The sequence below is a fragment of the Anabrus simplex genome, chromosome 5, assembly GCF_040414725.1.
Source record: "Anabrus simplex isolate iqAnaSimp1 chromosome 5, ASM4041472v1, whole genome shotgun sequence".
NCBI lineage: Eukaryota > Metazoa > Arthropoda > Insecta > Orthoptera > Tettigoniidae > Anabrus > Anabrus simplex.
The window spans coordinates 455,346,051-455,359,533 of NC_090269.1; positions in this window are offsets into that span (position 1 = coordinate 455,346,051).

Sequence of the window (13,483 nt, forward strand, 5' to 3'; positions counted from 1 at the left end):
AACGGCACGGAATCTTCACAAGTAAGTTACAAACCCCTGGCGTGGTAACAGCTCGAACACGTTATCAGAAGTAAGTCCGTCTCCGCGACCCTATATTTATTTTAGACTCCCCTCTCCTCCGAGTTCACGGGAGCTCATCTTACGACGCACAAATCCGATATCCTCATACGACTATTTGAGCCTATGCCAGTGGCTTAAATATGGGAGCCAATGATGTAATTATGTTCTCAAAGGCTCTGTGCCAATTCTCAACTAATATCGTTCGCTGGTAATTGATATAATTGCGAATTTAGCTCTTGTATCCCGGCCTGGGATTTCGCGCTCTTTTGCAGCGTCCTTTACCTGCAGCCATTCAACGGATAGCATCCATGAATTCTCAGAATTACGCCAATCAATCTCCCTCAATTAGTGACTTTTAATAACTTTTATTACTTGGTTAGGATTCTAAAATTCACCTTATTTCGAATCTGTAACTCGCTTCCTTCTATAAATTTAATCTGTAGAGTTAAGGTTGCTAGGGCTTCTTACAATACGAAGTTGGCGTACCTACTATTTGTCTATGAATTTTACGATTGGTCCATGCTAGCGCGGGACGGAGAAGTTTCATACTTTTTTCTTCAAGTGCCAACCTTGCGCTCAGCTTCTGCTAGTAACTTGGAACTCCTTTGAAATCTTTTCTCGGAATTTTGCACACGACTTTATACGCTGTTGCCACCACCACTTTGGCTCGGGGTGATGAATGTGTCCCCTAACTTGTCAACAACTCTCGCCTCTCTCTTTCCCCTTCACCACCATTTCTGAGAATTCTAATTCTGCTGTCCATTGTATTCCTTAATCTTTGTGGAGACAACAGTATGTGGCAGGTTGCACAATACCATCTCGGCCTGGCCTGTACTTACAGTAAGATATTCTTTCTTCTGAAAATGAAATGTATATTCCTCAATAATTAAATAAAATCGACTGACGCCTATCACACCCCCGCCAGAGTGCAATGTGCTGAACCACACTAGTGAACGCTTGCATTGGTGTAATATGTTGTTGTTTGAGTCATCAGTCCATAGACTGGTTTGATGCAGCCCTCCATGCCACCCTACCATGTGCTAACCATTTCATTTCTACGTAAATATGGCATCCTACATCTGCTCTAATCTGCTTGTCATATTCATACCTTGGTCTACCCCTACCGTTCTTACCACCTTCACTTCCTTCTAAACCAACTGAACAAGTCCTGCGTGTCTTAAGATGTGTTCTATCATTCTATCTCTTCTTCTCGTCAAATTTAGCCAAATCGATCTCCTCTCACCAATTCGATTCAGTATCTCTTCGTTCGTGATTCGATCTATCCATCTCACCTTCAGCATTCTTCTGTAACACCACATTTCAAAAGGTTATCACCATGTTTCACTTCCATACAATGCCACCCTCCACACGAAAGTCTTCAAAAACATCTTTCTAATTCCGATATCAATGTTTGAAGTGAGCAAATTTCTTTTCTTAAGAAAGCTCTTCCTTGCTTGTGCTAGTCTGCATTGTATGTCCTCGTTACTTCTGCCATCGTTAGTTATTTTACTACCCAAGTAACAATATTCATCTACTTCCTTTAAGACTTCATTTTCTAATCTAATATTTCCTACATCACCTGCCTTCGTTCGACTGCACTCCATTACTTTTGTTTTCGACTTGTTTATTTTCATCTTGTACTCCTTACCCAAGACTTCATCCATACCATTCAGCAACTTCTCGAGATCTTCTGCAGTCTCAGATAAAATAACAATATCATGGGCAAATCCTCTCCTTGAACTGTGATTCCCTTTCCAAATTTCTCTTTGATTTCCTTTACTGTCTGGTCTATGTAAACATTGAAAAGGAGAGGAGACAAACTGCAGCCTTGCCTCACGCCTTTCTGGATTGGTGCTTCTTTTTCAAAGCCCTCGATTCTTATCACTGCAGACTGATTTTTATACAGATTGTTGATACTTCTTCGTTCTCGGTATCTGGTCCCTATCATCTTCAGAATCATAAATAGCTTGGTCCAATCAACATTATCGAATGCCTTTTCTAGTTCTACGAATGCCATATATGTGGGCTTGTCCTTGATTCGATCCTCTAAGATCAGACGTAAAGTCAGGATTGCTTCACGTGTTCCTACGATTCTTCCGAAGCCAAATTGATCTTCTCCCAACTCAGCTTCAACTTGTTTTCCATTCTTCTGTAAATAATACGTGTTAAAAGTTTGCAGGCATGAGATACTAAACTAATGGTGCGGTAGGTTTCACACCTGTCAGCACCGGCTTTCTTGGGAATAGGTATAACAACATTCTGCCGAAAATCGGATGGGACTTCTCCGGTCTCATACATCTTACACACTAAATGGAATAACCTTGCCATGCTGGTTTCTCCTAAGGTAGTCAGTAATTCAGAGGGAATGTCATCAATTCCAGGTGCCTTGTTCCTATTTAGGTCACTCACAGCTCTGTCAAACTCTGACCTCAAATTTGGGTCTTCCATTTCATCAGCATCAACAACCTCTTCATGTTCCAAAACCAAATTATCTACATCTTTACCTCGATACATCTGTTGGATATGCTCCTGCCATCTTTCTGATTTGTCTTCTTTCCCTAGAAGTGGCTTTCCATCTGAGCTCTTAATATTCATACACCTAGATTTCCTTTCTCCAAAGGTGTAAGATGTATGGTAAATATTATGTGGTAGCAATGATCCTCGTTCATATACGCTCCTTTAAAACGGAGAATACCCTCGTTCTTGTAACGAATGTGGTTAAACTTTCGTCATAATTGTGTTCTTAAGATGATTTACGGGTCATGATAAATGAAATGTTGGAATTTATTGGGGTGAATTGTGATATTAGTGAAGTAAGTTCTGCCGAAGGGGAATACGTAAGTGACCGGAAATTACGTGGAATAAGTACTGCAGGCTCGAATATACAGGGTTTGGGCGTAGCTAATGCGAATGTTCAGCAGTCGTAAAAGAGACAACACGTGTTCGATTCCAGTTCAAGTAGCGATCATGACAGTGACAATTGTGACGATAACACTGATTACAATCCAACCATTGCAAGTTCTTCGCAAACTTATACTGAAAATGGACAAAGAAACTCCCGCTTTGATCCAAATTTCCATCGTGATGTAAAGATAGTGTTTTTAGGGACAACAAAACTGAGCGAAATATTTTAATTACTCTTTTATGACGAGATATGCCAGAACGTAGCTAAACAGGTAAAAGATGCCGAACAGGAAATCGCACATAAAACCCAGTTTAGTAAGACGAAAGGAAGGAATCGAGATCAAGACCGTGTCCGAACAAATAAGGGCGAAATAAACTTCTTATGGCCATACTGTTGCCGCAGGGGATTGTACAGAAACATAAATTAGGACACTATTTCTCGCAATCGCTTGTTCACTATGCCTTTTTTCTATAAGCTGATGACAGAAGAGATTTTTTCTCGCCAGATTGAGTGACCTGGCCGGCCTCCTGACCCCAACTTGGCAGGTTCGATTATGGCTCAGACCGGTGGTATTTGAAGGTGTTCAAATACGTCGGTCTCTTATCAGTTTTGTACTTCCTCTTAAAACAATAATCACCACCACCACCACCTCTCTTATCAGTAGATTTACTGGCATGCAAAGGAACTCCTGCGGGACTAAATTCCGGCACCTCACTGTGTCCGAAATCCGTAAAAGTAGTTAGTGGGACGTGAAGACATTGAACTAGCAACTTGCGCTACAGTCTGAAGGGAATCACAGAAGGAGCTGGGTCACAGAGGGCAACTCCAAAGAAATTATTAAAGCATAACATAAAAAAGGTATGAAAGTAAATTTAAAATTAAATAAGTAATGTGATGTAATTAGAGCAATCATCTTAGTCGCGATTTAAATGAATCCCGACAGTATATAAAATATGTTAAATATTTTACTTTGGTCCCTTTCACTAAAATATTATTCATTATTATTATTATTATTATATTTTCCTCCATGGCTTTTTACATATCTCTGACAATGAGGTGAATAATGCACAACTTCCTCTCAAAATATACGAGATAAATCCTGCATTTGACCACCTGTCAGTAAAATTTTCGGAAGCTTTTACCCCTGACGGCAAACTGTCAATTGATGAGAACCTCTTGCTGTGGAAAGGGTGGCTAGGGTGGAGAGTTTACATAACAAGAAAACGATCGTGTTTCGGAAAGGAATTATATAAATTATGCGAATGACAGACAGGTTATATAACGTGATCTGCTTCCGTGTGTATCATAATGAACAGCTGTAAAAGACCTTACACTGTGAAGACTGTAAATATTACCTGTATTGTAATGTAATATACTCCGTTTTTGTCACTATGAATTGTAGGGAGGCTATATAAACTTGATCCCTCGAAAGCGCTAACCAACATAACAGAAAGTTTCGTGAGTATTATAATTTATTCCCTTGTATATCTTTTAAGTACATGTAAACTTCGTAAATCTACAATTTCCATTTACAGAAACATTTATTTCCAGGCAGAGATTGATAGTAAAATATTCACATGAAAGTTACTGTTTAAACAAAAACCAGAGCTTTGCTGTTAGGAAGAAGCAATCTCGATATGACAGTGTGAAACCACTTAGTACGTTTTTGCACAAAGTATTGAAAAATTAAAATAATCAAATTTTTCAACAATTAAATACGTCATATTCAGGTAAATATTTCTCTTTTGGCCCTTCAATAGTTCATTTTACTTTAAGATTGTTTTAAATGAATTACTTATATATTTTCTTCAATCAGGGAAATCTCTCCCCACCTGAGAGTGAGCTAGTGTGTACCGAGTTCCGCGCTTAAGGGGTTAATAGAGATATGCTCATTCAATTCCCGCTGTGTATGTGGGAAAACGTTTGGTATGAAGATCAGTTTTAGTTGACATATTCTCAATTACATGTGATTACGCCCGCACTAGTGTAATGGAATTGGTAATAGCTTTATTCCCCGGTCTAGAAAGCCAAGAATAACGGCCAAGTGGATTCGTCGTGCTGACCACACGACACCTCACAATCTGCAGGCCTTCGGGCTGAGCAGCGAACGCTTGGTAGGCAAGGCCCTTCAAGGGCTGTAGTGCCATGGGGTTTGGCGGGTTTAATAGCTTTGTTCAAAAAATTAGTTTTCGATAACACCACCACAGTTCATACCGCACACAACCAGGAGTGTTTCATTGTTATATGGCGGAAGGGTTCGTTGAAAGGTAGTTATGTTGGGCATGTACTCACCCATACTCACACTGTTCTATCAAATGCGTTGTATGGTTTTATGAAATCAGAAATTTTATTAAACTTTTGCTCACTCACTCTCGTGAATAGTCCATTCTATGTAATGAGCGTCGTAGTAACTTATCTTAGATGTCTTATCTCAACAAGGACATACTCGCTCACACTGCAGAACTAATATACCATTTATATAAATGGAAAACATTTATGCATTCAATTGAGTCAGTTTCAACATGGGAAATGATTTTAGCTACGGCCTTCGTTGTATAATTCTCTTATTTAATGTATCGACTCCAATATACTAAATCCTGAAATTCAAATGTGAGTAGACATGATTTAATATATATATTGCCCCTTCTTGATGGGCAGCTCAGCCGGTGAGCGAGAGTCTCAGAAGTAGGCCGTTCGCTTACTGGCTGTGCAGAAAATTTTAAGTGCAGGGATAGCTCAAGGACTAGCGGCAAATAAAAGGAACATAAAAATGGGTTTTAACATTTATTAAAAACTAAGCACTCTCCACAGTAAGAAAATTTTATAACAAAATCTTGAAATTTCAAAAGAGTTCTTCTCGGGCAGCTTCTGAACTACTCGGGAATTCAGCCCCAGAAAATACGACTCTGTAAATATACGAATAACAATTAGCCTACTTGATTTTATAAAATAATCAAATTAATTTCTGAGAAAGCCTTTCTCAATTTCACAAAAATGATTTTTAAATTAAATAATTACTTCGGCCATTTATTTGCCATTAATAACTGAATTATTATCTCCTCATTTTAATTGAAAAATTCAATAACTTTTTTTGTTGGTGAAAGTATCTTCCAATCAACTTTGTTAAATTATAAATTAATAAATTGAAACATTTCTACAATTATTCTTGAAGTTTTTCCTCGGTAATTATCATAAATTGACGCAGCGTCATTCACAACGTTCTCTTTGTTTACTTTAATTTTTACAACGTGTAAGGTTAACAATTCTTAGTCGGTGAATTGGATCCACGGACATGGTCCTTGCGTATTCATTTTTCTTTAAAGCATATGATACTAATCTATCTTAGTTTTCAATAAAATTCAGTAAAGGTTCATAAATGAGTAAAATATGCTCATCACAAAATGACACAAAATCGGACAAAATACGCGCACAACGAACAAGAGATCACGACAAATAATCACCATGAAAAATATCATAATCACAAAATATCAACAAATCATTCATTCCACACTCACACTCGGGTACACGGTAACATTAAGAAATTTTTAGCGAATTCTAGCCTTTGATTTTTATTTTTAATTTTTAGTCAAAGTCAGGGGAAAATTTTAGGTGACGGTATCGGCTAATGAATACCATTGCGATAAATTGAGAGGTGATAGTATCAGGATTATCACCTCAACAATGAAACTGAACTCACAACGATGTTCCAGGGAATGTTAGAGATAAAAATCATCAATAAAATAATTTTTCAAAAACGCCTAATACACAGGTCAAATAAATAAACACGTCTGCGGTCAATGAGTTACGCCACTATTATTATTCTCCTAATATATTATGGCTCTCGATTAACACGTGCTCTACTCGAAGAACTTATGTCCAACGACATATTCTCTTCCTAAGTGACTCAATTAATGGATTCACAAAAATAATCACAAATCTCTAATCCATCTCCAAGTCCAAACTTATAACAATAACACAGTAAATGTAACAAGTGATCTGTCAAGACACAGCCATATTCCAGGCTCACATTTACTCAGTCTGAGCACACATTAATGCCATACAAGTCCAAACAATAATTAAACTCATGACCTTATCCCACATTTTAAACCGTAATGATATTCAATTATTATTATTATCATTATCATTATTATTATTATTATCCGCGCGTGGTTATATTCACGTAGGCTGAAGTACAATAAATTTTACAGATGACTCGAACATATTTTAAATTCCATAAAAGATCGCATCATCAAGGAAAATCCTAACGTAGTGAAATGTGTCGATCTTCTGTCCCGCATGACTCCAAATTAATTTCAAATTAATTAATAAATCAAATTATTATTATTGGAAGGGTCAATTAATTTTATCACACTCCTATGCTGAATTGGGACAGTCAGAACAAGTCTCGAAGACATTCACACCAATCTGACTAAATAATAGAGCCCAAGTACACATTCACGTTCAGTCACAAACTACCTTCCACCAAAGAAAGAAGGAATGAAAATTCTAACTACTGAAACTATGAGAAGTTGCTGCAATGAATAAATAAGGACTACGTGTACATTAATTTTACAAAGATTCACAGAAACGAAATTGAAACATGGTACTCATGTGAATGTGGAATCTGGATTTCAGCGGATGACCAAGGAAATAGGTCAGGTCACCGTATCATCGAACTCCGTCCTTCTCCATGGCTGAAGATGCCTCACATGTTTAGTAAGTCATGGCAGGAGTGAGGACAAGCATGGAATAGTAGTGGACTCCTTCATACAGGTGTGCCTGCATCTTGAAAATTTCACGAACTGCTGGCAGTCTTCCTCCTCCGTCTTCCTCGTGAAATGAGCTGAAACTAAGAAATCAGTCTTAAATATTGTTCAAGACACACACGCGATGAGTTAGGTCAGATATGAATACCTAACTTTTAAGAATCTTCTATATTTCGTAGAGTTGAAATTAATCTGAACTGCTGAATTTTCAAAGTTCTACGGAGTAAATTTCCCCAGAAGCAGAATAAATGTCAGATTGTAGCAGTCAAGACCAGCCTAAGAAGAAGAATGAGAAATCCCACAGAAAACACCACTATTTAATTATCTTGAGACGAAGGTGTGTCTTTGTATCACTCGTGATTGGTCGAAATCTTGCGATCCAGCGGGTGTTACAATTTCATTGGAGAACACTTAGACGTGCAGCGGCCTTGACAGTATTGATCGATCGGCCTTGGTAAATCCGCTGTCGTCACGTGGCTGGCTGTAGAAGACATGACAAAAAATCTCAGCGCACCCTCGCTCGCTGGTCTGGTCGGGAAAAACCTCTTCTAGGCTGCTCGCCTCACGGAGATACTGAAATGTTAAAATTTCCGCCCTGGCTGACGAAATAATGCACTAGACCACTGTGATATTAAAATATTCCCTTTCAATAAATTATTTACCAGATTTGAACTTAACTTTCATGACGTTTGTTTATAAGCCTTTTTAATAGCATGGCCTGTGTGTGCCTTCCTACGATCAAAATTGCGTTAACACGAACTATCGCTGTTCGAGAAGAAATTTCATGGAGTATTATTTATCATATGAATGTAATAAATTCTGTAATTAGTTATTTGATCAAGTACTCTAAGTTTCTACGAAGCTAGTTCTTTAAATCGTTTGATCCTTACCGTGCAGTAATTGGTAAATTATCTGTCATTATCATATCAGTTAAAATGTTATAATGTGTTTCTACATTGTCTCCATCCTTCATACCATTCTGTTGTTATCTGTTGCACTTATAGTAAATGTTTTCCTTTGGTCCTTGTTCATTTATTAAGTTGTCGCCCATGTTGATTTAAACCATTTATTTATTTTTATCTTATTTTCTTCAATTTATCCCTCATTAGTACATTTTATTATTCAAGTGAGGTGTCTGTTGAAGCGAGACTTTGGTGCACTTATGTAAGTTATGTGAATATTTTACTCTGGCATGTGTGTGGTGTAAGTTATTTCTTGACCCGTTTGATTGTGGTCTTTCCACCCTTACTGGTGTGACGGATTTTCGTTCTTGGGTGCTTATTTGAAGTGCCTATTCTGTACCATTTCACTTAATGTCCGTGTGGATTGCGGATTAGAATTCCCTCGCGGTAAACGCTGCTGGACGGATGATTGAGGATAAGGATCGAAATCCCTACCAATGGGGAGAGAGTGAAGGTTCACTGAAATAAGGAAATAGAGGGTTGGAAACACAGATTTACAATAGTGCACTTTTATTGAGCTTGAAACTACCGGGTGAGTTGGCCGTGCAGTTAGGGGCGCGCAGTTGTGGGCATGCATCTGGGAGATAGTGGGTTCGAACCCCACTGTCGGCAGCCCTGAAGATGGTTTTCCGTGGTTTCCCTTTTTCACATCATGCGAATGCTGGGGCTGTAAGTAGTATAATGGGACAGTTCTGCGGCCTCCTCCGCCGCCCGCCTCTTCCTCCGCCGCCTCCTCCCGCGGGAAATTTGAATTTTTGGCGGGAAATTTGAATTTTGGCGGGAGATTTGAATTTGTAAACAAAGCCACGTGCTTTTTGACAGCTGTCATCGACAACAACGCATCGCTAACCTCACTGCTGCCACCTTGATGGGCCTAAACCTCAGTGGTACCAACCTAACCTAACTAGCGTGAGGTAAACAAAGCCACGTGTTTTTTGACAGCCACGTGCTTTTTGACAGACAACAACGCATCGCTAACCTCAGTACTGCCATCTTGACGGGCCTAAACCTCAGTAGTGCCAACTTAACCTCACTAGCGCGAGGTAAACAAAGCCACGTGTTTTTTTGACAGCCACGTGCTTTTTGACAGATTTGTAAACAAAGCCACGTGCTTTTTGACAGCTGTCATCGACAACAACGCATCGCTAACCTCAGTACTGCCATCTTGACGGGCCTAAACCTTAGTGGTACCAACTTAACCTCACTAGCGCGTGGTAAACAAAGCCACGTGCTTTTTGACAGCCACATGCTTTCTTGACAGCTGTCATCCGCCATCTTTAAACTACAGAGCACTGTGCTGCCCTCTTGCGTCACCTGTCATCGGCAGTGCTGTCATCTTGGCGGGCCTAAACCTTAGTGCTACCAACTTAACCTAACTAGCGCGTGGTAAACAAAGCCACGTGCTTTTTTGACAGCTGTCATCCGCCATCTTTGAGCACTGTGCTGCCCTTTTTATCGTAGTAGATGTTAAATTCTTCACCTGTCATCGGCAGTGCTGCCATCTTGGCAGGCCTAAACCTTAGTGCTACCAACTTAACCTTACTAGCGTGAGATAAACAAAGCCACGTGCAGCTGTCATCCGCCATCTTTAATCTATAGAGCACAGTGCTGCCCTCTTTAGCTACTTACCTTTGAAATGTGGTGGCGGATAATTTGAAAAATGCTTTTTGACAGCAGCCATCTTTGAGCACGGTGCTGCCCTCTTTATCTACTTACCTTTGAAATGTGGTGGCAGGCAATTCCACATGACAGCAGCCATCTTTGAGCACCGTGCTGCCCTCTATGTGGTGGCGGCAAATTGAAAAATTCCACGTGCTCTTGTTTGGAAACAAACTCACGTGCTTTTTTGACAGCTGTCATCTGCCATCTTTAATCAACAGAGCACAGTGCTGCACTCTTTAGCTAGATACTTTTGAAATGTGGTGGCGGCAATTTGAAAAATTCTATGTGCTCTTGTTGGGAAACAAAGCCACGTGCTTTTTTGACAGCTGTCATCCGCCATCTTTAACCAACAGAGCACTATGCTGCGGGCAATTTCGTCAGCTGTCATCCGCCATCTTTAATCCAGAGAGAACAGTGCTGCACTCTATGTGGTGGCGGTAAATTCCACGTGCTTTACAAACCTATGCGCTTTTCTGTCATCCACCATCTTTAATCCAGAGAGAACAGTGCCGCACTCTATGTGGTGGTGGCAAATTCAACGTGCTCTTGTTTGGAAACAAATTCTACGCGCTCTTCAGCTGTCATCCACCATCTTTAATCAAGAGAGCACCGTGCTGCCCTCTTTGTGGTGGTGGATAATTTGAAAAAATCAGCAGCCATCTTTAATCCAGAGAGAACAGTGCTGCCCTCTTTAGCTACTTACCTTTGAGGCGGTTAATTTGAAAAATTCTTTTCGACAAGCAGCCATCTTTAATCCAGAGAGAACAGTGGTGCCCTCTTTAGCTAGTTACCTCTGAGACGGCTAATTTGAAAAATTCAGCAGCCATCTTTAATCCAGAGAGAACAGTGCTGCCCTCTTTAGCTACTTACCTTCGAGGCGGTTAATTTGAAAAATTCTATTTAACAAGCTGCCATCTTTAATGAAAAGAGCATCGTGGTGCTATCTTGCGAGTAATATTTTACGTCACGGCTGTCATCCACCATCTTGCAATGCTAACCTTAGTGCTGCCCTCTTTAGCTACTTACCTTTGAACAAAATCTATTTGACAAGCTGTCACCCGCCATCTTGCATCGCAAACCTCAGTGCTGCACTCTATGTGGTGGCGGATAATTTGAAAAAATATTTTTGACAAGCAGCCATCTTTAATCAACAGAGCACCGTGCTGCCATCTTTAGCTACCGCCATCTTACATCGCTTACCTCGCTGCTGCACTCTATGTGGTGGCGGCTAATTCGAACAAGTTTAATCACGCATAGGGCAAGCTAGAGTAAGCACGTGCTGTTGTGATGACATCATCATGCATGTTTAGACTTGTCCGTATTCTTAAGAGTAAGTCGATGTAAAGGAATGTGGTAGCGGTAAATTCGAACAAGTTTAAACATGCATCGGGAAAGCTAGAGTAAGCACGTGCTGTTGTGATGACGTCATTGTGCATGTTTAGACCTGATCGTTTTTCTTAAGAGTAAGTCGGAGTAAAGCAATGCAATAAGTACAACAATTTTGAATGCGATCAAATATTTATTTACAAATGTACTACAACAGTGTTCGTTTTTTGCTGCTGACAAGGTTGGTGTGCTTCTTAACAACGTATGCTTCTGAAAAGCCTCCTGCAACATTCAAATTAAACAAAGCATTTAGAAATATATTATACTAAGTATGTTATGCTTTACAGAGAAGATCATATACTTCTTACCTTGCTGTTATTCCTTTTCGGAATCATCATCATCATCATGAAGTACTAGAGAAAGTTCATTCATACACTGTGTACAGTGTTCAATCCTCGGATTTGGTCCATCCCAATCATCATCACCATTTTCTCCTCGATGCTTGTAATGTCGTTCACAAGTTCTGCATAAAGCTACTTCGATTGGCATCTTACTGTGTAGAGGAAGGATGTCCCAAAAATTATGTACGTAAGAGGCAGCGTACGTATATAAAAATCCTGGTGGTAAGTATTGAATAAGATGTTTCGGCATCGACGATCTACGTTTATAGAACATCTTAATAGCCTCACTCACTCGTGAAACATAAATAAGATGTTGCGTATGAGCATGCAAACAGCATGCACATTTACAGTTTTGTTCCATAGCGTACGATGTCGAAGCACACACTAATGAAAATGATAAAGATCTATTCTTATTTATAGTCTCGTAACAATATTCGTTAGCGGATGGTAAGTAACATCACTCATATCAATAATAAGACAATAGGCTGCTGTGTTAGCAGGAATGTTTTCAGATGTTTCAAATTCTAAACGAATATCAACTGGAGATTCTTTTATAGATTCTTCATGATAAGATTAGTCTATAACTACAATCGGTGCTTTATTTTTAAATTCTTGAGGTGTAAATGGCGGACGATCTTCTTTCTGATAATACGATGATTGAAATTTACAAAACATGTCATAGAGCATCCCAAACTTATTTTTCTCAAAGTTAATGTCGATGTTTTCGTAGGGATACGTAATTCCATTGAGATATAGTCTAACGTGTCTTAATTTGCAGTGATCAAACAGTGAGCTATCTTTTTCGTGATTGAATTTACGATTAGTTTGAAATCCAAAAATAATGTACAAGGTCTTCTCAGTAAAACGTGATGTTTTAACAGCCCAGCTATGCTTGTTTGTAGGTGGTAACACAGGATATTCATGCAGCTCCCAACTTCTAAAACGTATAGGTAATGGTGTATCATTTTCTACAATCTTGAGCAATCGAAGTTTTTCACGATCAGATAAGGTTACATGTGGGATCCGCCACAGTATGCCATGCAGTGTTATTTTCGATTCTACAGGTGTTTCTACTGCTTTAAGAGAATTGTAATCACTTCGATCACGGATTAGAATAAGCTCTTGTTTTACGTTGATTATAATACGTGTAAAGTCTTCTGCGAATCCAAAAATATGTTTCAGTGATAACATACCCGTAAAAGTTCCATCCTCATTAATCATCCAGTTGTTAGTAGCTTTTGGACACCATCCAGCCATCCGCAAAAGATTACTTTCTTCATCACAGAAAGAAGGGTAGAGTTTCATTGCACTTGTAATACCAACATTCTTCGTTCGATCTATTTCAACATTATTTACTTCATATCGCGCTTCAGAAAAGAGAAAAGCTAGAGCATGGTTGTT